At 35.0% G+C, this 20288-nt stretch overlaps 1 protein-coding gene across 34 annotated transcripts in view; it reads left to right on the forward strand.

Annotated features, from left to right (window-relative positions):
- The window catches only part of RhoGAP19D (Rho GTPase activating protein at 19D), a 520079-nt gene that overhangs the window by 37056 nt on the left and 462735 nt on the right, over window positions 1-20288 (forward strand). For 2 of the 34 annotated variants that reach the window (XM_076395792.1, XM_076395797.1), the window contains exon 1: window positions 13956-14025. The exons of the other annotated variants lie outside the window; for them this stretch is intronic. The gene's annotated coding sequence lies outside the window, so the exon portion shown is untranslated. Of the gene's footprint in view, window positions 1-13955; window positions 14026-20288 lie in introns of those variants that run through there. 34 annotated transcript variants of the gene reach the window in all.

Genomic DNA, 20288 nt, shown 5'->3' on the forward strand with positions numbered 1-20288 from the left:
CCAGCTCGCGAACAAGCGCGTTTTCAGAAGAACTTGAGCTGAGTTGTTGTTTGTGGAATGATTGAGATATGAAGTGCTTGATTTCTGGAGTGTCAGTTTCCCTATGGATTTGATTATTTCTGACAAACCATGGCGCGTTTAAAATTCTCCTGAGGAGCTTATTTTGGAAAACTTGAAGCCGTTTGACCTGGTTGGGTGTAACAAACTTGAAGTAGACATTAGATCCGTAGAGGAGTACGGACCGAATTAACATCTTGTAAAATAAGCATTTGATGGAGATGGGAAGCCTGCTAGAAGGGCAGATCAGAGGAGATAGCAGGTTTGCTATCCCCGAACCTTTTTGGATTGCTTTCTGGATTTGGGAATGCCAACCGAACCGCCGGTCGAAGTGAAGACCTAGGTACGTGACGTTATCCAGCCATGGAATTATTGCGGTGTCGATCTTAAGTTGCGAGACGCGCAGTGCGTAACGCTTCTTGTGGAAAATGATGGCCTGGGTTTTCAGGGGGTTGATTTGCAACCTCCAGGATTTGAACCACTTGACCGCATGATCGAGCTGCTTCTGTAAACGCTCATGAATTGTAACTTCGAACCTGGCGGCCGTGAAGAAAGCAGTGTCGTCAGCGTAAAAGGCGACGTCAATATGCTCTTTTCTCGGCATATCTGAAATAAAGAGATTAAATAAGGCTGGGGCCAGCGGGGAACCTTGAGGTACGCCAGCATCGATTTGTTTACGACTGGAAAGTGACGCCCTGATCTTGACCTGGAAAGATCTGTCCGAGAGATAGGACTTGATGAGAGCGGTTAGGTCTTCTGGGAGGCCTAACCGCACGCACTTTGCGAACAATCCGTCGTGCCAGACCTTGTCGAAGGCTTTGGTTAGGTCCAGAAGAACTGCTCCAAGCTTTTTACGTTGGTCAAGAGCATGATGGATGTGTGCAGCCAGACGGGAAGCTTGATGGACGGATGAGTGGTGAGCGCGAAAGCCGAATTGTTCATCTGGAATGATGTTGTTTTCCTTTGTGAAAGAGTTGAGAGCGTAGAGTATTGCCCTCTTGGCAAGCTTCGAGATGGCGCTGAGAAGGCTGATAGGCCTGTAATCAGATGGAGATGATTTTGCTCCTTTCTTGGGTATAACCGCTATATGTGCGTGTTTCCAAGACGCCGGGAAGTGTTGCAGTCTCATGATGGAGTTAATAATGTTTGCCAGTTCTGCGAGTTGCTTATGCGGGAGCTTTTTTAACTGGGTAATCAATATTCCATCGAAACCTGGAGATTTTTTGGTTTGAAGTTTGCCGATCATAGTCTGTAGAGACTTTGGAGATACAAAATGGTTGAGAAGAAAGGCGGGGGTTACTGGTCTTTTGACGGAGTTGGATTCGTTGATGACAGTGTCAATGTCTTTAGTTTTAGTGTTCTGTGCGGGTGGGAGGCATTTCATTTGAGCTTCGTAGGTCTCTGCAAGGAGCTCGACTTTTTCTTGGTCAGTGACTGCAAAATTTCCTGTAACCGCTGACTTCAGGGGAGGGATGACATTGTGCGTCTTCCCCACGAGGCATTTGGAGACACGCCAGAAGGAAGGGGGGCCATCCAGCCTTTGGTCCGCGAGAAATGAGTTCCATTTCATTGCTCGCCAAGTCGAGACGGCCGCCCTTACCCTCTTGCATGCTCTGTTCGCCTCCCTTTTGTCTGCAGCATCAAGGGTGAATCGAGCTAATCTGCATAAACCGTTTTTGATGCGAATTTCACGTTTAAGAGAAGCGGGAAGATTGTTTTTCCACGGCTGGGGTTGTGATGAAATTTTGACTGTGGAAGATTCGTGAGCAGACTGAATATCGCGAGTTAGCTTGAGTACGGCTTCCTCGAGGTGTTCTGATGTATTAATTTTCGGAATTGGATCGGATTTCAGGAGAAGAGATTGGTAGTTTTTCCAGTCGGTTTTTTTCCTGAATCTTGTTAGTGGGACTTGAGTGGTGGCGCAGTTTCCGAGTTTGAGAAGGATCGGACGATGATCAGAGTCTAGTTCGTCAAGGACTCGAACTTCGGAATCGCGATTTACGTCTTGAAGAATAAAGAAATCAAGGATTCTTGCTGCGCCTTGAGAGACTGTACTAGGGTGATGGGTGGGTTCATCTGGCAAGGCAAGACCGTAGCCCAGATCTGCACTTAGAGCTACGATGGCGTTACCTGCGGGATTCGCTCTGGAACACCCCCAGGTGGGGTGGTGGGCGTTGAAGTCGCCACCTATTATTTTCGGAAATTTTCCTTCGACGAGTGATCGGTATTCGGCATAGTTGAATGCAGAAGATTTCCTGTACAGGGATGTAATCACGAAGGGACGTTCTTGGATATCGATTTTAATGGAGGTTGTTTCGAAGTTGTTTACTGATAACGATGGAAGGAGCTCGTGTTTGACTCCTTTTCTGACGAGAATGGCGGTTCCACCGCCTCGACCCGGAGTTCTATCGTTTCTGTAGACAAAAAAGCGTTCGAAAGAGAGACGATGCGAAGGTTTCAGGAAAGTTTCCTGGATGAGCACGATGTCGACGTCATAGAATGTTATGACGTCCTCCAATTCCGCTTGCTTTCCGCGTAAGCTATTTGCATTCCATGTCATCAGTATAAGAGATTTCGGAACAGCCATTTCGAAGAGTTAAAGGCTGCTGAAAGTTATAGAGACAGGTAAGTGTTGCCGCTTACGCGGCGACATTTGGAAAATGACGAGCAAGTTGGTGAGCTAGGGCGATCACTTGTAGGAAAGCCTGCGGGTCAGTAAACGCCTGCATGGTGGAGTTAAGGTCCGGTGTATTGGTTGGAGCAGGAGTTTGAGTTGGAGCAGGCTGGGTAGCGCTGGCTAATTTTTGGGCTAGCTTTCTGCCACCTTGGTTACTCCATGCAGAACCTTGTGGAGGTCTGGTTTCGGTCGGAATTTTTGGTTTTCTTGGAGCAGGACGGCAGGTGCAACCGCTGAAGTTTGCGGTATGAGTTTCACCGCAGTTGCTGCACTTTGGAGGTGCTTCTGGGATTTTGGTACAGGATCTAGTGTCGTGATGCCCGGCACATTTGACGCACCGTGGGGGGGCTCGGCAATATGAGCTGGAGTGCCCGAAAAGCTGGCAGTTGAAGCACTGCACTGGCTGGCCGTTTCCTCTCTGGACCTCGACCTTCACTGTGATGACGCCGAGTTTGGTCATATATATGATCTGTCGCTCTTCGCGAGGGACAACTACCTGAACAATTGGTAGTTCTGTCCCGGATTTTAATTTCCATCTTTGCACAAATTTGGGATGGAAGCCTTGATCAAAGAGAAGTTCACGTACTTCGTCAATGCAGAGTGATTCTGGGATGTTTTTTATTATTACCCGGAATGCTCTCTCCTCCGGATGACAGAAGGAATGGTAAGGGTAATTCCTTTCCTCGAGCAGGGTAGTAAGTTTACGGTAATTGTCGCTTGTGGCGACGAATAAGAAAATGCCGTCCTTTTTATTTCGGGTTATAATGTCTATTGATTGTGCCTTAGTAATTCTAATGAGCTCCATGAACCTCTTCTTATCACGGAGCACTATAGGCGGAATTTTTTCCTTTGGGGGACTTTGAGAAACAGTCGCCGAAACGGTTGGCACTGTTTTTGCTGTGGAGGTTTAGACTTGTTTAGTGACCTGGCTACTTACCTGCGCAGGCTGGTCTTGGGTTGGTCTTGTGGTAACTTGTTTCGGTACTGGCTGTGGGGCCGTCTTGGTGGTCGGCTTGTTTTGCACTGGTCTGGTGGCAAATTTTGTAATCGAAGGCTGTACGTTAGCCTTGGCTTTCGATTGGGTAGATTTAGTGGCTGGCTTGGCTACCGGATTGGGTTGTGATTTGGGAGCCTGTTTTCCCTTGTTGCCGGCCTTCGGCAGCTGGCTTTCCTGAGGTGGAGTGACGGGCCCTCTTTTCCTTTTTCCTACCAAGGTGAAACCGTCTTCTGAGTCTTCAGTTTGGTCTAAGTGTTGTGTCGGTTTAGCTGGTGTCTGGGACTGAATTTCTATGGCAGCGGGAATCTTTACTTCCATGGCATCTCTTTGATGCTTCATGAATTGTGTTATCGTAGCTGTGAGAGTTTTTATTTCTTCCTTGAGCTCTTCGGAAGCCTTTTCGCTCTTTTCCAGCTTTTCCGTCTGTTTGTTCAGGGCGTCTGTTTGGGCTTTTGCGAACGTTTTAAGGTCAGCTATCTGCTTTCGCAGGTCTTCGTTCTGTTTTCTCAATTCCGTTATAAGCACTTCTCGGCTGTCTTCTGAAGATGGTCCATTTGAATTTGAAACACTGGGATTATGTTCAGGAGGCGACGTCGGCTCTGACGTACATGACGCCATTGCCTTGTCTGTAAAAACGCCTTTTCGGCGCTTACAGACGCTTTTTTTTTTTTTACGTAGGCACTGGTGAAACGTGATAACGGGTCGACCGTCTTAGGGAAAGTTTCGGGTAATTCTCGGAAGCGCAGGTAGGTTCGGCGGACCGGACACGACCGTTCTCTTCGAGAGCTAGCACGGAACTAACACCATCAAGGTAGCACTAGCTGAAAAAGGCCACGAGGTCGTAAATATTCACAATATACGACATCACACGACAAAAAAACCTCTGCCTATGTTTTATATAGACATAAAACCTAATGGAAATAATAAGGCGGTGTATGAAATCACCAAATTGGAAAATAATATTATTAAATGCGAACCACCACATATAAAAAGAATTATACCACAATGCACAAGGTGTCAAGCGCACGGGCACACAAAGACTTACTGTCGAAAATAATATAGATGCGTAAAATGTGCAGGAGAACATAAGATAGGAGATTGTACTCGTAAAGTTCGCGATGAAAAAGTGAAATGTGTTAACTGTAACGGAAATCATCCAGCGAACTACAAGGGTTGCGCAGTTCACAAGCAACTACAGCAGAAACTCTATCCTGCCTTAAGGGAAAAAAGGCATCAACAAAAACAATCCACTACTACCAATCTAGCACTAGCCACCAGAACAAGTCAACAAGATATAACTTATGCCCAAACAGTTGAAAATGGTTCAGCACAAAAACGAGAGACAATATCTCAACCTACTGAAACTAGCAACATCTCAAGATTAGAAAATATGATGGCCAAACTAATGGATCAAATGAGTACGATGCTTGGTCTACTCACAACCGTCGTAAGCAAACTTGCCTAATGCCTGAAACCAATAGCTACAAAATCGCCGTCTGGAATGCCAATGGGCTCCAACAACACGCCAGGGAACTAAAAATGTTCGTAAATGAACAAAATATTGACGTTATGATGGTTTCCGAAACACACTTTACGGACAAGAATTATCTGAAAGTTCCTAAATATAAGCTTTATCATACAAATCACCCTGATGATAAAGCACATGGAGGTACAGCCATAATAATTCGAGATGATATAAAGCATTTCGAAAAAGAAAAATTCCGCAAAGACTACCTGCAAGCCACCAGTATAACCATAGAGGAAGCCCATGGACCATTAACAATTTCTGCGATTTATTGCCCACCCAAACATAACAACAAGGCAGAACAATTTCAAGAATTCTTCAGTACGCTAGGTAATAGATTTATAGCAGGAGGAGATTATAATGCAAAACATTTAATGTGGGGTTCAAGAATAATAACCTCAAAAGGTAGAGAACTGCTCAAAGCCATAAGGAAAGATAACTTACAACATATCTCTATTGGTGAACCAACATATTGGCCTTCAGACAGATATAAAAAACCAGATACAATAGATTTCTGTATCACAAAAAATATTGATCCAAAAAAGTGTCAGGCAGAATCATGCTTCGACCTGTCTTCTGATCATTCACCTATAATAGTAACAATTTCTTCAAAAATTACCATCAAAGATAAACCCCCTTCTCTGTCCAATAATAGAACTAACTGGCCCTCATTTAGAGAAAACGTAGACCAAAATATCTCTCTAAACTTACCGTTACAAACTGAAATGGATATAGAAATAGCAGCAATAAATCTTACAAAAAATATACAGGAGGCAGCATATTCCGCGACTCCCAACAGTGAAACATTTCCAAGAAAAAATACACATATATCATGTACAATACAGAAAAAGATAGCAGAAAAAAGAAAGTTACGACGAAATTGGCAACAGCAAAGGACTGAAGAGAATAAAAGAAAATTTAATAGGGCCATAAAAGAGCTGAGAGATCTAATCCAAATTGAACAAAACCAAGGCATTCAAGAATACCTAGAAAACTTGACATCAACTGAGGCTACAGACTATTCGTTGTGGAAAGCCACAAAAAAGCTTAGGAGATCCCAGCAGCATAACGCACCTATTAAAACAAGCGAAAATAATTGGGCGAGAAGCAATAAAGAGAAGGCCGACATTTTCTCAAAACACATAAAAAATGTTTTTAAACCTTTCCAGTCTCAGCTACATAAAGATGACGAAAATAAAATTACTAGCTTTCTAGATTCGCCATTTCAAATGGATTTACCACACGAAAAATTAACGGTCAAAAAAGTTAAACATACAATAATGAGAGAGATTAATATTAAAAAAGCTCCTGGTTATGACTTAATTACTGGCAAAATTTTAAAAGAACTATAAGAAAAGGCTATAAAACTATTAACATATATATTTAATGCTATGCTACGAATTAATTACTTCCCTAGTATCTGGAAAGTAGCTAAAATATTAATGATACTTAAACCAGGAAAAATACCAGAAGATGTGACCTCCTACCGACCTATAAGTTTATTACCAATAATCTCGAAAGTTTTCGAGAAATTATACATAAAAAAACTAAACTATATAATAGAAAAAAGAAAAATTATTCCAGAACATCAGTTTGGCTTTCGCAATAAGCATGGGACTATAGAACAAGTGCACAGACTTGTAAACCAAATAAACGCTGACCTAAATGCCAAAAGATATTGTTCGGCTGCTTTCCTAGACATATCTTAGGCTTTTGACAAAGTATGGCATACCGGCTTGCAGGTTAAACTAAAGAAACTTCTCCCTCATCCGAACTATCAGCTACTAAAATCGTATCTCACTGACAGACATTTTATTGTAAATCAAGGCGATGAACATACCGAATTAAATCCCATATATTCAGGAGTTCCGCAAGGTAGTGTACTGGGTCCAGTACTGTATCTTCTGTATACGGCTGATCTGCCCACCACAAAAATAACTACTGTGGCAACATATGCAGACGATACAGCAATCTTAGCATCCCATGAAGATCCAGTCACAGCATCAATAAACCTACAAACCCACCTGGAGCAAATACAATTATGGTTGAAGACATGGCGCATTAAAGCCAATGAATCAAAATCGACGCATATAACATTTACCCTGCGTAGAAGAACATGTCCACCAGTAAATATCAATCATCGTCAACTCCCCCAAGCAGAGCATGTTAAATATCTTGGTATGCATTTAGATCGACGCCTAACCTGGAAGAAGCACATACTCTCTAAACGGAAACAACTAGGACTAAAATTATATCAAATGTATTGGCTCATTGGGCGCAAATCCAAGTTATCATTAGATAACAAGGTATTGCTGTATGAGTCTATACTCAAGCCCATTTGGACATATGGAATTCAACTATGGGGTACCGCTAGCAAATCTAATATATCCATCATTCAACGGTTCCAAAATAAGGTGTTGCGTGCCATTGTTGATGCTCCGTACTATATTTCAAATAAAGTTATACAACGCGATATTCCTCTAGAACCTATAACGAGTGTAATCCAACGTGTTTGTGTGAAGTACTTCGAAAGAGTGTCAGTGCATCCCAATGTACTCGCTAATCAGCTAAATATGCGACGTGATAGTGAAGTGCGTAGACTAAAACGTTTAACACCACCTGATCTGATTACTGGACATATGTAGAGTTTAGAATAAGCATTACAATAAGACTAATTAATTAAGACAATATTTTATACAGAAGATTGCTTAATGAAGTGATTTTCTACATGCCATGTATATATAATATAGACATAAGAAATACTTATTGCCAATAGGGCAGATTGTGGACTCACGAAGAGTAAAAAAAAAAAATATTTTTTATCTAAAGTAATTAGGTATTTGTGTATAATGTTATTGCTAAGCTGATGTGATGGAAAATCGGAAGTCGTTCAGTTAAAAAGCCCTTCAGTTTGCTTTTTAAGCACAAACTATAGCATATAAGACAGCGTAGAAATAACGTAGGGTATTGCTTCTATGGTGTAATTGTTAAAGCGTTTAGCTCCCAATCGGAGGTCGCGGGTTCAATTCCCGACGCAGGAAATAATTCTTGTCCTATTTTAGTTAGGCTAAACATAAGTATTTTATATTCACTACACACACTAACTATAAGTATTTTATATTCTACTATATACACACAATTTAACTTAATAACTACCTCAACCTTATTATCTACTTGCAATATTATTTTAATTACTACCAACTGATCAGTTTGAAGTCAGTGCTGAGTCCAAACAATACAAAAATTTTAATATAATTTTGTGACATATATGAAGAATGAAACCACCAATAAAACAAATTTAAGTCAATATAACGGTTTGGGTTCAGTTGAGTTCTTAAAATTAAATTACGAACAAAACAAATTTAATTTCTTGCTCCGCATCTCCTTCAAAGTGATTAGTTGGTAGTAGTTAAAATAATATTGTAAATATATAAATAGATTTAGGTAGGTATTAAATTTGTGTATATAGTTGAATACAAAATACGTGTAGTAGATAGGTTAAATATGGTTTTTGTTTATTTTTATTTAGTTATTACAACGAATATTATCTATATATTTTGTTTTAAAATGTTTTTTTTGCCTTAAAAATCTAAGCTTGTTGTAAGATACCTTTAAAATTGGTATTTAATCTTTTACTTAATTTTATTTTAGTACCAAGGTTTATTAATAATATCGCTACTTAATATAAAATATTTAATGAATATAAATATTTTTTTTATATATCGATATATCGAAATATCGGAATTTATCTTAAATTCTTAATACGCTTAATATGTTAATAATATAATGAACATGCATCTCAGTTAAATATGCAATCAAGTAAATTTCAACAATAAACTTGCCCAAAAAAATTGGATAGTCGATTTTTTAGATTTCTCTTTTGATGCGTATTTTTATATCAGTAAAATAGTGCGCCATGGACAGGAACAGTTAGTGGTCACTTGTTGCCAGGTCCGGATAATTATAAAAATGTCCCAACCATCTCTGTCGATGTGTGTGTTTTAGCATTGTCTTGACGAAACGTATTTCTGGGCGATTGCTTGATCCAAGCGACCCAATTGTTCACAGACAGATTTGAATTAAGGGTTTAGCCGTAAGGGAGCAGCTCATGATTCTTTGACGGGATTGTCAAGGAATCACACACATAGCAAAATCTCCGTGAGTGTCCATCCTGGCTTGGCTCACGTCAACAGTAACAACCTCGACCACTTTCGTTGTCTAAAGTGACCCACTTTTCATCCACGATCATTGCCAGTCAGTAGTATAGTTAATTTCAGATTCAGTAGCCATTCCCAAAGCGATCGATCCATGGGGTTTTGGTTTAAATCGTGTGACATCTATTTTCAATGTGGCAGCTTCTTTTTCTATGCAGTCTTTTCCAAGTAATTCTAAATGTTTTATGTACTATGTTTCGCTTTTGCACATTAGAAACAGTGCTTACATGACGGTTGGATTTGGTTATCTTGAAGTTTTTCGACAATTGGCCTTTCAAGGGGCGTGTCGATGCTTGCTTTACTGGTGTCCACCTTTGGCGTCAGTCAAACAAAACCTAGCCAATCATTCACAAAACTATCAAATAATTTTTTTGTACTAAATGTCAGCATTTTAATGGCATCTAGTGTAAAGACTTTTACAGCGTGAAGTACAATTTGCTGGATCTATTTATAAAAGATCAAAACCCTCAGTGCCATTTTGTATCACCGTTCAACAAGTCATCTTTTCTTTTGATAAAATAGAATGATATTTTAAAGTATATTAAGAGTTTTTGTGTTTTAAATTCTATTCATCTGATACATTTCTATAGATAAATATAGGAATCAGAATAGGCTGATGGTCAACAGTGATTACTAAGGACATATTTGCTAATATTTTCCCAATTCCACTAATAACATTTAATTGTACATATTTATCAATCAATATTATGTTTAAGTATATTTATTTCATAAATGTCTGCAGCTTGTTTTGCATGACAAATATCACAAACGCATTTTAACAACTGATGAAGGTCGATTATAATCGCCATTTTTTACATTTCTCTGACCCGGTAGTATAAAAAGAAAACGGGAATAAGTTTAGAGTTTTACGTGATAAATATCTTATCCAATGTGAACTAATGTGTTTACATCCTTAAATTTATGAGTCCGGTATAATTATTTTTCCATGATAAATTTATAAAAGATAACCTTAGTAAACTTAATTATCACATTATTATTTATTAATTAGGTTATAATGATTGATGGTTTGCGTAGCGAATTATAATTGAGCTCTTTTAACACGAATTAAAGGATGTGCAATCGGCGTCGGAACTTAAAGTGTCTTCGTCGTAATTCCGACGGCACTTCCAGTTGTGAAATCAAACCGAGCGTTATCTAGAATTTGCATATTCAGTACATTCCTTATCCGCGGAGTTGCATTCGTGAATCAATTAGGTATCGTCGGTTTTGGGGTCATGACTGCGTCTGCAGATTAACGATGGGGATTAGAGAGTTCCTGCTTTTTAATGGGTGCATATTGAAGTAAATTATTCTGTTTAATATTCAATTTAGATGGCTATTCTCGGCATAATAGCAACAGCGTGTATAAGATGAAAAGGAAATTATTTTGATATTATCTCTCGTAATATTCAATTTTCTTCTAAATAAAGACTATTATGTATACTTTTATTGTCATATAAGCGATTTATAATTTTCACTATGTTACGTTTTGATTATTGATCATGTAAATATTTGAAAAAAGCCCAATCGATGCATAGAAATCATCTTAGTATGATTTGATTATACTGCCATGGTTAGTATATATTTTTAGAATGAAAATTATATTATGAAATTATGTAACCTTGAATCTTTTATACTTGTTATTAAACTTTTGGCAGTTGTTTTTTTTAATAATATTTCTGACAGTTACTTTTGCATATACCTATGAATATTGAGCTAGTTTAATACAAGGTATTCATTGAAATTTTGGCATTTTTGAAGATAACTTTCTGACGTCCATTTTGTGATTTGTGCTGTTTATAGTAACTTGAAAAATTTATTTCCTATAACTATTTTTCATAATTTAAACTACAACTATCTAATAATTTTTTCTTCATATTGTTTTTAAGCACAGAGTTACTACGGCTATTGAAAAAACGTTTGAGGAAAAGAAATACTGCCCTGCTCTATTCTTGGATGCCTCACAAGCTTTTGATCGTTTGGCATTTGGGATTAATCTGTCAGATGAGCAAATTGTGACCGCGTAACTATTGTAAATGCTGGAGTTATATATTTTCGGAAAAAAAATTAGAGTCTCGCACAAAATGGCGTTCTCGACATTTCTATTCATTTCAACTATTTCAGCTTGAGTTCCACAAGGTAGCGTCTCTGGACCTCTTCTGTATCTGCTCTACACTGCTGATATCCCAACAACAACAAAAAACACTACTTGGGACCTTTGTTGACGACACAATTATTATGGCAAACGACATATCTCTGCCTAGGGCAGTAAAAAAAGTCCAAATGACAGTCAATAAAATCTACAAATGGACGAAATATTGGAAAACTCAACTTAATAGCTCTAAATCTGTTCGTATTAATTTGGCATTGCGGCGAAATAATAAAAACTTAAATATATCACTCAATGGATGCCCGATTCCTCAAGCAGAATCAGCTAAATACCTAGGCATCCATATTGACGGTAGACTAAATTGGAAACATCATGTTAGACAAAAAAAAGCAAAACACATTAGAACCAAAATAAAACAACTATACCGGTTAGTCGGAAGATACTCTCAACTTGATCTAAAATCAAAGAGGTTGATCTATAAGACAATTATAAAGCCAATTTGGACCTATAGGGTGCAAATATAGGGCTGCACTAAAAATTCAAATCAACTAGTCATCCAACGTTGTCAAAGCAAAATTCTTCGACTAATTACCAATGCCGCTACGCTACGTAAGCAACGAAGAACTGCACGATGACCTGGAAATCAAAGTGTATACCTTTAATGTAAACTATAGCTTAAGTTATTATAATTTTATAATTGAGGAAAACATATTGATGTATTTATCTCGCACTCGTCTTGCTTGTGAATTAATCCAAGTACAAATGAAATGTAGTAATAAATTAATTGTAAATTAAGATTGTACTAAGCATATCTAATAAAGATGTTATCAAAAAAAAAGTTGTTTTTAAAGTCGAGACCTAAGATTCTAGATATAAACTTAATTAACATTTGATGGATGTACCCCCATTGATGCATAGTTTTAAAACATGGCACAGTTTTCATACATAGTTTACCTATATTCGTTCAAATAGTTTTCAAAGTCGGGTGTTCTTCTTGATGTTTTTTCCCAAACCTTCGATAACCGTTGTTAGAATAGATACTTATACGAAGTTCTGGTCGTTTCTTTTTAATCTCTATTTAATTTTTTCGCGTCGATGAACTTCGATGAAACTACCTTACAGCACTAAAAAACTCAATCGCCGACCCTCATTGCAGAATGAGTTGCATAAAGGATAGTTGTGTCAGAAAACGTCGATGCTGTACGTAATCATCATGTTGCTTATCGGGAGGGATTGCATGATAATGGGGCCATAATTTTTTTCCCAGTTGGACCCTGTATAATCGGACAAAGGCTCAAAAAAGTTTACGTGTCTGTTTTTTCAAGGAAATAAAAATTATTTAAGAAAAAAGCGTGAGAAATGGTGTAATATCTGCACAGCTGATGACTCATGAGTATGTGGCTATAAGTACTTGCACAAAAGAGAAGTCGACTGTTTCAACGAGTTTTCCAAAGTGAGGTAAATCCCAAAAGAGTTATAAAGCAAATGGATGCCTATTCTTCCATTTTGAATGGTATACAACCATTTTTTTTGTGTTTGTAAGAAGTCTTCGGAGAAATTCAGAAAAAAATCGATGAAGATGAATCATTCTCCATCGTGATTATGTAAGGGCTCACGGCTTAATTGATAGATTCCTGATTTGGCATTCAATAATGTTTTTTTGTTCTCGCGCATTAAAATAATTATAACTTTCAAAATTCGAGGAAGTTCAAATCGCTGTGGAGTAAGTACCATGAAAATGGATTCCAACGCATAAAAAACGAAAAATTCAATTCTCGTAATAAGCCACATAATACGTTAGGATTATAGAAACCCAAAATTCAATGAAAATTAGGTATTTGTTACGTGAAACATTAATTTCGTCATTTGTTATTTACCTTATTTCGAAAATCATTAATGTGATATTTAAGCTCTATTTATCATGTAAAGCTGTAATTATATAAGTTTTTCAATATAGAGAATAAGTAAAATATGTATAAGGAATTAAAATTATAAATATGACCAATTTAAGAATTGCGTAATGTTAGACGATATTCGATATTTGAAGGAATATTTCTTATTATTATTAAAATTTATAGATTAAATTTAGAGGTTTCGAATCAGGAGGGAACACAGATTTGTTAACATTTGAACACAATCTTAACATGTAGAAAAAATATTATTTTAATAACATTTATCCATTGTATTAGTATTAGTGGGGAGTTGTATGTTAGAATTTCATGATGGTGTTCTTGTAATCGTCGACTCGTTTTTGGTTCAAGTCGAGGCGACATATCTCTATTGAGATTTGTCATGTGTTTTGATGGCGCATGTAAAATGATATTAACGCTGTTTGCCCTCAGTTATTTTGCTCGGTTGAACGCGTCATCCTGAATAACAGCAATTTTATGAGTCAGAAGAAAGTGCTATTTTACAAATTATTTTCGTTATCGTGCAGTGTTCAAGGTAACTTTTTTTCTGGCAAATATTGTATTTTTAATTTGTATCTTTTTTTAACTATATTTTCTAATTGTCAGTCTATTGTATTATTAGGTATTAAGAATTAATAATTTAGGAAAATAAATAATTTTATTAATAACTTGAGACAATTTGTCTTGAGAAACTTGAATAAAATCCGGTTTGGAACTACGTGAAATTAATATATAAAAAGTGCCTCTGAAAATTAAGTTTTATAGCTCTTAAGTTTCCTACGCGAATTCACTTTAAAATTATATTTTTGCTATTTCTGATCAGATTTGCGCAATGTTTGCCTTCTTTGGATAATTTGTTACCTTGATTTGTAATATAATGTTTATTGTAATAAAACAACAAACACGTCTATCTAAAGCAAACCACTATCTCTAGGCGTCTCACTTATTATACTATTCAGTCTTAACATAAACATATGGCCTTCACCTAAGGCCGCCTTAGTTATGCGATGTAACATTTATTCAAAATTTAATTTTAAAGATACAACAGAATCTTGTGTATAAAAATTTCTATCTACTATAGTTTGGAAGGAAGGTCTGATGTCCTTGGTAGGATTAGATAATGAAATATGTTTCTCTCTCTAATTTTTTATGTTCATTTTGTAGGCAACAGAAAGCTTTACATAAGCTAGTTTTTAATATCAATGTGATCAAATAAAACAATAAAGTTGTAAAAACGATATTCGTCTAGAGATATCCGAATTATGGGTTGATAGCTCTTGGTGTTTTATCATGCATAACGTTGGTTCATTTAACTTTTAGGGTAAATTGAGATGGCTCGGAAAATAGAGGTAAAACGAAATAAAACAGTGGTGTTTACATTATGTGGCCGTTATTTATTGAAGTAATATAAAAATGTAAAAATACAAATGATAAAAAAGGCTGGCAGCGATGTTACCTGGAGACGAGGCTTGGACAGTCGATGGTGGCACGTCTAAACCAAACGATGGTCGAGTACTGAATGAATGGAAATACCCTTCAATAACATCCCAGATAGACGTCTCGGGGTTGCCAGCTATTCGTTATCGGGTTCTAGTTGGCGCTGCTGGCACCCGGCCCGTGTTCAACATCTGGGATTATATTTCTGGGTATTTTGTAGACCGTTATTCCACGATTCGACATGCCTCAAAGTCGCTACAAACTCATTTGATAACTGTTCTATTCATCTAATTTCGTTTGAATTTTGCTTTGAAACTAGAAAAACGTTGATATAAATGAGTGGTATCCATAGAATTACTGATTAAAGATTATCGACGTCCTGTTTGTAATGAAAACTGCCGAGGTCCTCAAAACAGCCATCAGCCGCAAATTATCTTTCAAGTGGTTTGTTCTAAATCAGGTTAATTCGTGAAAGCATCGGTATCTGCAATAGATTTTTTGTGAAGTTAATTTTTGCCCTTATCTATCTGACACTAATTTACGGCAATGACAATAGCCCGATTGAAAATCTACGAAATGCATTAGACACGCCAGATGTTGAATGGATACCTCGATGGTTTTCTTTGTGATGTTAATTGTTCTCAACATTTTTAATAGTGCGTTAAGCTCGCCACGATGATGTATTGTCTGTCTAGAAGGAAAAGCGTGAAATGTAGATAATTTTCGTCGCGATAATGGCAACATTAATTAGACGGTTACTTTTAATTCGAAATCCATTTTTCTCCCCACGCTTTCTCTTAATCAAACCTATTAGGACTTATTTTATATATTAAATATAAACTTTTTTGAAACCTAGCGATAAAATACCGCCTAGCGTGTCGATATCAATCCATTCGGTATCTAATGACGCGGATATGAAAGCAGAATTCTGCCAGTAATTGATATTTAATGCTAATTCGCACGTCCTGTCTTAACTATATCTTTTGCACTTCTTCGATTTCTTCGATTTTATCAATTTAAACGAGAGTAAAATAATAAGTATATTTTCCATTTTATTTTTACTAAAAGTGGTATAGACAATTTTTACAAATTAAGATTGAGTATACATTTTATTGTCAAATTAAAAGTTACCAGCCCCAGCTTATTGTCAGATTTGCTCTCGGTCTTGCACTATATAATATAATTTATGGTTGTAAAATGTTATGGGATTTATTGAAAGGCATTTATGGTTTATTGGCACGAGACCTTCTTTAGTTATCGATTGGTGTATCGTTGTAAATCATTAGGTTTGATTTATTACAGAGAAAGAATCAAAATTGTATAATATTAAAGGGTGATTGATTCAGAAAATCATTTTAGTAAGCATTTTGGAGTGTGTTGGCAATGACAATTCTCACCAATTTATCATAATGATATAACAAAAGATGATTTTATATGATAACATGAAATGATGATAACAAAGAAAGATTTTACCGTTTTCATTTTCCAATGGCTGTTGGATTGTTACATCTAGTTGCTCTTGCATTTTCAGATATTAATACTATGAAAGCTACAGATAAACAATCAATAACGCGAAAATGTTTACCCCAACATTATTTATATGCTGAAGTAACTTGAGGCAGTTTGTTTTCCAAATATGATATCAAGTTGTTGGAGTTTTTACCCTGCCATTATAATTCCCAATTTAAACAGTTTTCATAACAAATCATGAACTTTATTAATTAAATTAAAAGATATGAAATATTACGCCAGATGACCAATTTCTTGTGTGCATGTATATTGTTGTCTTGTATCTTACTGTTAACTTAACTTCTTCGTCCTTCTTAACTTTTCAAACCTTACTTCTAATCTTACCAAGAACATCAGACCGTTCAAACCATTCGCTCGTTGTAGATATAATTATTTCAAATCTGGATCTATCTTCACAAATAATAACAATAATATAAGAGTCTTTTATATCTAAAGACGCTACTCAAGATTCTGTTGTATCTGGTTTTAAAATTACATTTTGAGTAAATGCTACATCGCATGACTGAGACATCCTTAGCTCAAGGTCATGTGTCTATGTTAAGACTTAATAGTATGATGAGTGAGACGTCTAAAGATAATGGTTTACTTTAGGTAAATGTGTTTGTTGTTTCAAATACATTAGTTTTTGTTTTTCTATATTGACAGTAAGAAACTATTTTATTTCGAAATGAGGCATAGTTTTGTTAAATGTAATATATATAATATATTCACTCGGACTATCCTTAAGAAATCCGACGTGATCCTTCTAATTTTTGAAGTGCTCTAAAATGTTCAGTTTGTAAATTTATTGTTGTCATGATATATCAATTTTCTCATAATAATTTGGCAATTTTTGCTGAACAGATATTTCAAAGCAAAATCAAGTAATATCAAATGAAATTTAGTTATTTTTAATTACTTGTTCTTAGAAACACTACTACTAAGAGATAATCCAATATTATTTCAGCTTTCCATACATATCAATTAATATTGAGAAGTTGATATGTGGAATTAATTTATCTGTATATGAATATGAATTAAATATGAATTCTATATATTTTAGTAAATTTCACATCATTTGGAATTGTTTGCCTAAATAGTGTCAGTTGTGAGAAATCAGCTTCTTGTATTCTTAAAATGTCTTGTTCATAGTAGATCTTCATCTTTATTATTCTTGAACCGTGGGAAAGTACGAACCTTTAAATGGATCTAAATTAAGTTATTAAATAAAATAGCGATAGCGCCATGTTGTAAAAACAACGTAAATTAAATATACTATTTTTAAGAACTAATTGTTATTTATTTACTGTGTTCGCTGAAAGAAGTTATATTATTAGTTAAAAGATGAATACTAAATATATTTTGTAATAAACATTTATAAATACGGATAAACAGATTGATATTAGCTTTTAAATAAAAAATTATACCTACCATGTTTTTTTCCTCAAATGCATAGAAATAACACATTTATGATTTTAAACGATGTTCTGTTTTAATTCATTCCCATCAAAATAATTATTTATACAACAACATAATGAAGAATTCGATTTTCATTTAATTATTTTTCTTTACTTATTTTGGTTTCTCATTATTATTTTTTCAAAATATTTTTTACTTCTTTAGTATCATGGTTTTTATTAAAATTTGATTGGTTTAGTAATGCATTTTAAAACCATTAATCAAGTTTTATCTGACATATCGTTATTTTCTTGATATAACTATGGTATTAAAGTACCGTAAAATTAAGCCATTCACATTTCCCAATATTTTCTCAGCAGTGATTGTATAGGTAAGCAATCGAATGATTACGCATTCATTAAATTGAATTTGTCATTGTTTCTGAAACTGTAAACTTGGTTTGATTAGAGAACACAATGCCAGTGACTCCCTGGCTGTTGCCGTCCTATTTTCGTAAAATTAGACGTTTAGATATTGATTTTTTAAAATTTAACCATTGTTTGATTTTATACGCTTTTGGAGAGAAATGTCAGGAAATAATTATGATTTTTCTTTGTTTTTTTTTTTTCAATATTAAAGTATTCAATATCAGGCGATTTAAATTTTGATTACTGGAAGGTTGATAGAATTAATTTCTAGTTATTACTAAAGTTAAGAAAGTTTACGTTTAAATGTATGCTGTTGGATATTGGAATTTCTAGGTAGAATAAAATTTGTGTTTGAATTTTGTTACATCACTCTGGCATTTGACTATTTAAAAATTATTACTAAATTAAATTTCACGAATATCAGTTTCATTGAACATGGATTGTATCGATTGGTTGATAGAAATATTTTAGAATAGTATTTCGGTTGAGCTCAATTATTCCTCATCTATATTTATATTGTTTGGTCTTTAGTGTTTCTTTTTGTTTGATTATTAGGTTTTAGGAGGTAGGTTATAACATTAGATTCAAATTTCTTTACATTTATATAAAAAAATATAGTATAATAGTATTTAATATTGTATTGTTTTTTTATTTCACAAATTTAATACAATTATTAATTTAAAATATTATGTTATATTTAGTGAATCTATACAAACGCCGTCACTCATTTTTGTTCATATATATTAATGTAAAAGTTGCATCTTTCTGGCTGTTTATCGATGAAATTCCAATGTCTTGGAAGTCATTTATACACATTACTAGGATATTTCTTGGAATAATAATATTGGTTGTTTATTTCTTTTTCCTAGTTTCGGTTAAGGATTTTTACTCTAGAGTACATTTTAGAAACCATTTTTCAGAGTTGTCCATGAATTAACTCACAAAAATTACTTTTAAAATTACTTATTGCCTTATTAAATTCTTAGAATAACCATTGCATTAGTTTTTGACGTTTTTTTCCGATTTCGCGTTCTATTTTAATTATAGAATTTTTGGAATTATTGATTTTATTTCAATAAGTCCTTCACCACATATCATCGTTTATTCACAGTAGATGCAGTCCAGATAAACCCTTATTGGTAAAAGAGAGGAGACTCAAAAATATAATAAATACATATAATTTTATATATATACATATATTTGATTTTTGATATGGTTTTTTTTTCATTTATTTCGTATTAAATAAATAATCTTTCATTATTTATCTTTATATAATAATAATCCTATCAGTGGTTACAAATCAATTACATTGCATTGCATGCATTTTTAAAATATATCTATTTTTCTTGTTATATTTTTTAGATCTTATTTATATTTATTTAAAATAAGAATACGTAATGTCATGACAAATCGCCGGTTATAATGTTAAAACATATGTTTATTTTTTAGTTGCTAATTGACTGTTTCCTCTTGTTGGGAATCTGAAAGTTTTATTATTTTCCTTAATTATAATAATTAACTATGGTATAACGAACCCGTGATAGTTAGACTTTTTCTTTTTATAGCGGAAAGTGGTGAGAATATATTCTTCTGGACTGGCACGCATAATGAATGGCGAAACGTGTAACGCGATAAAATGTTAAAGATTAGATTAATTGTCGATAATAACAGGACGTGAGGTCTAATAACCAAAAGTGTTATCGAGATTAATATATTCTAAGCCAGATAACAAAACCATTTAGGAAAGGATTGTGTCGTCTGAAGATATCCGAAATTATGAATCAAGCTTTTTTATAGGTCATTGGTTCGATTTTTTTTGGTGTTAAATTATTGTACTATAGTTTTTTTCTGTTTATAATGTTAGCTTTTTTTTGTGAAACGTATTTTATTTAAAACAAAACTAAAAAATAGTATTAAAAATCACCATTTACCTAAATATTACAAATGTTTGAGTCAAATGTTTTTTAACTACCCTTAAAAATTACTAGTTAATCTGACAATTTCTATATTTAGCAAATATGAAAAC

Source organism: Rhynchophorus ferrugineus, unplaced genomic scaffold (genome assembly GCF_030347505.1).
Source record: "Rhynchophorus ferrugineus isolate W39M unplaced genomic scaffold, kcgeb_rfMv2 rfM2, whole genome shotgun sequence".
NCBI lineage: Eukaryota > Metazoa > Arthropoda > Insecta > Coleoptera > Curculionidae > Rhynchophorus > Rhynchophorus ferrugineus.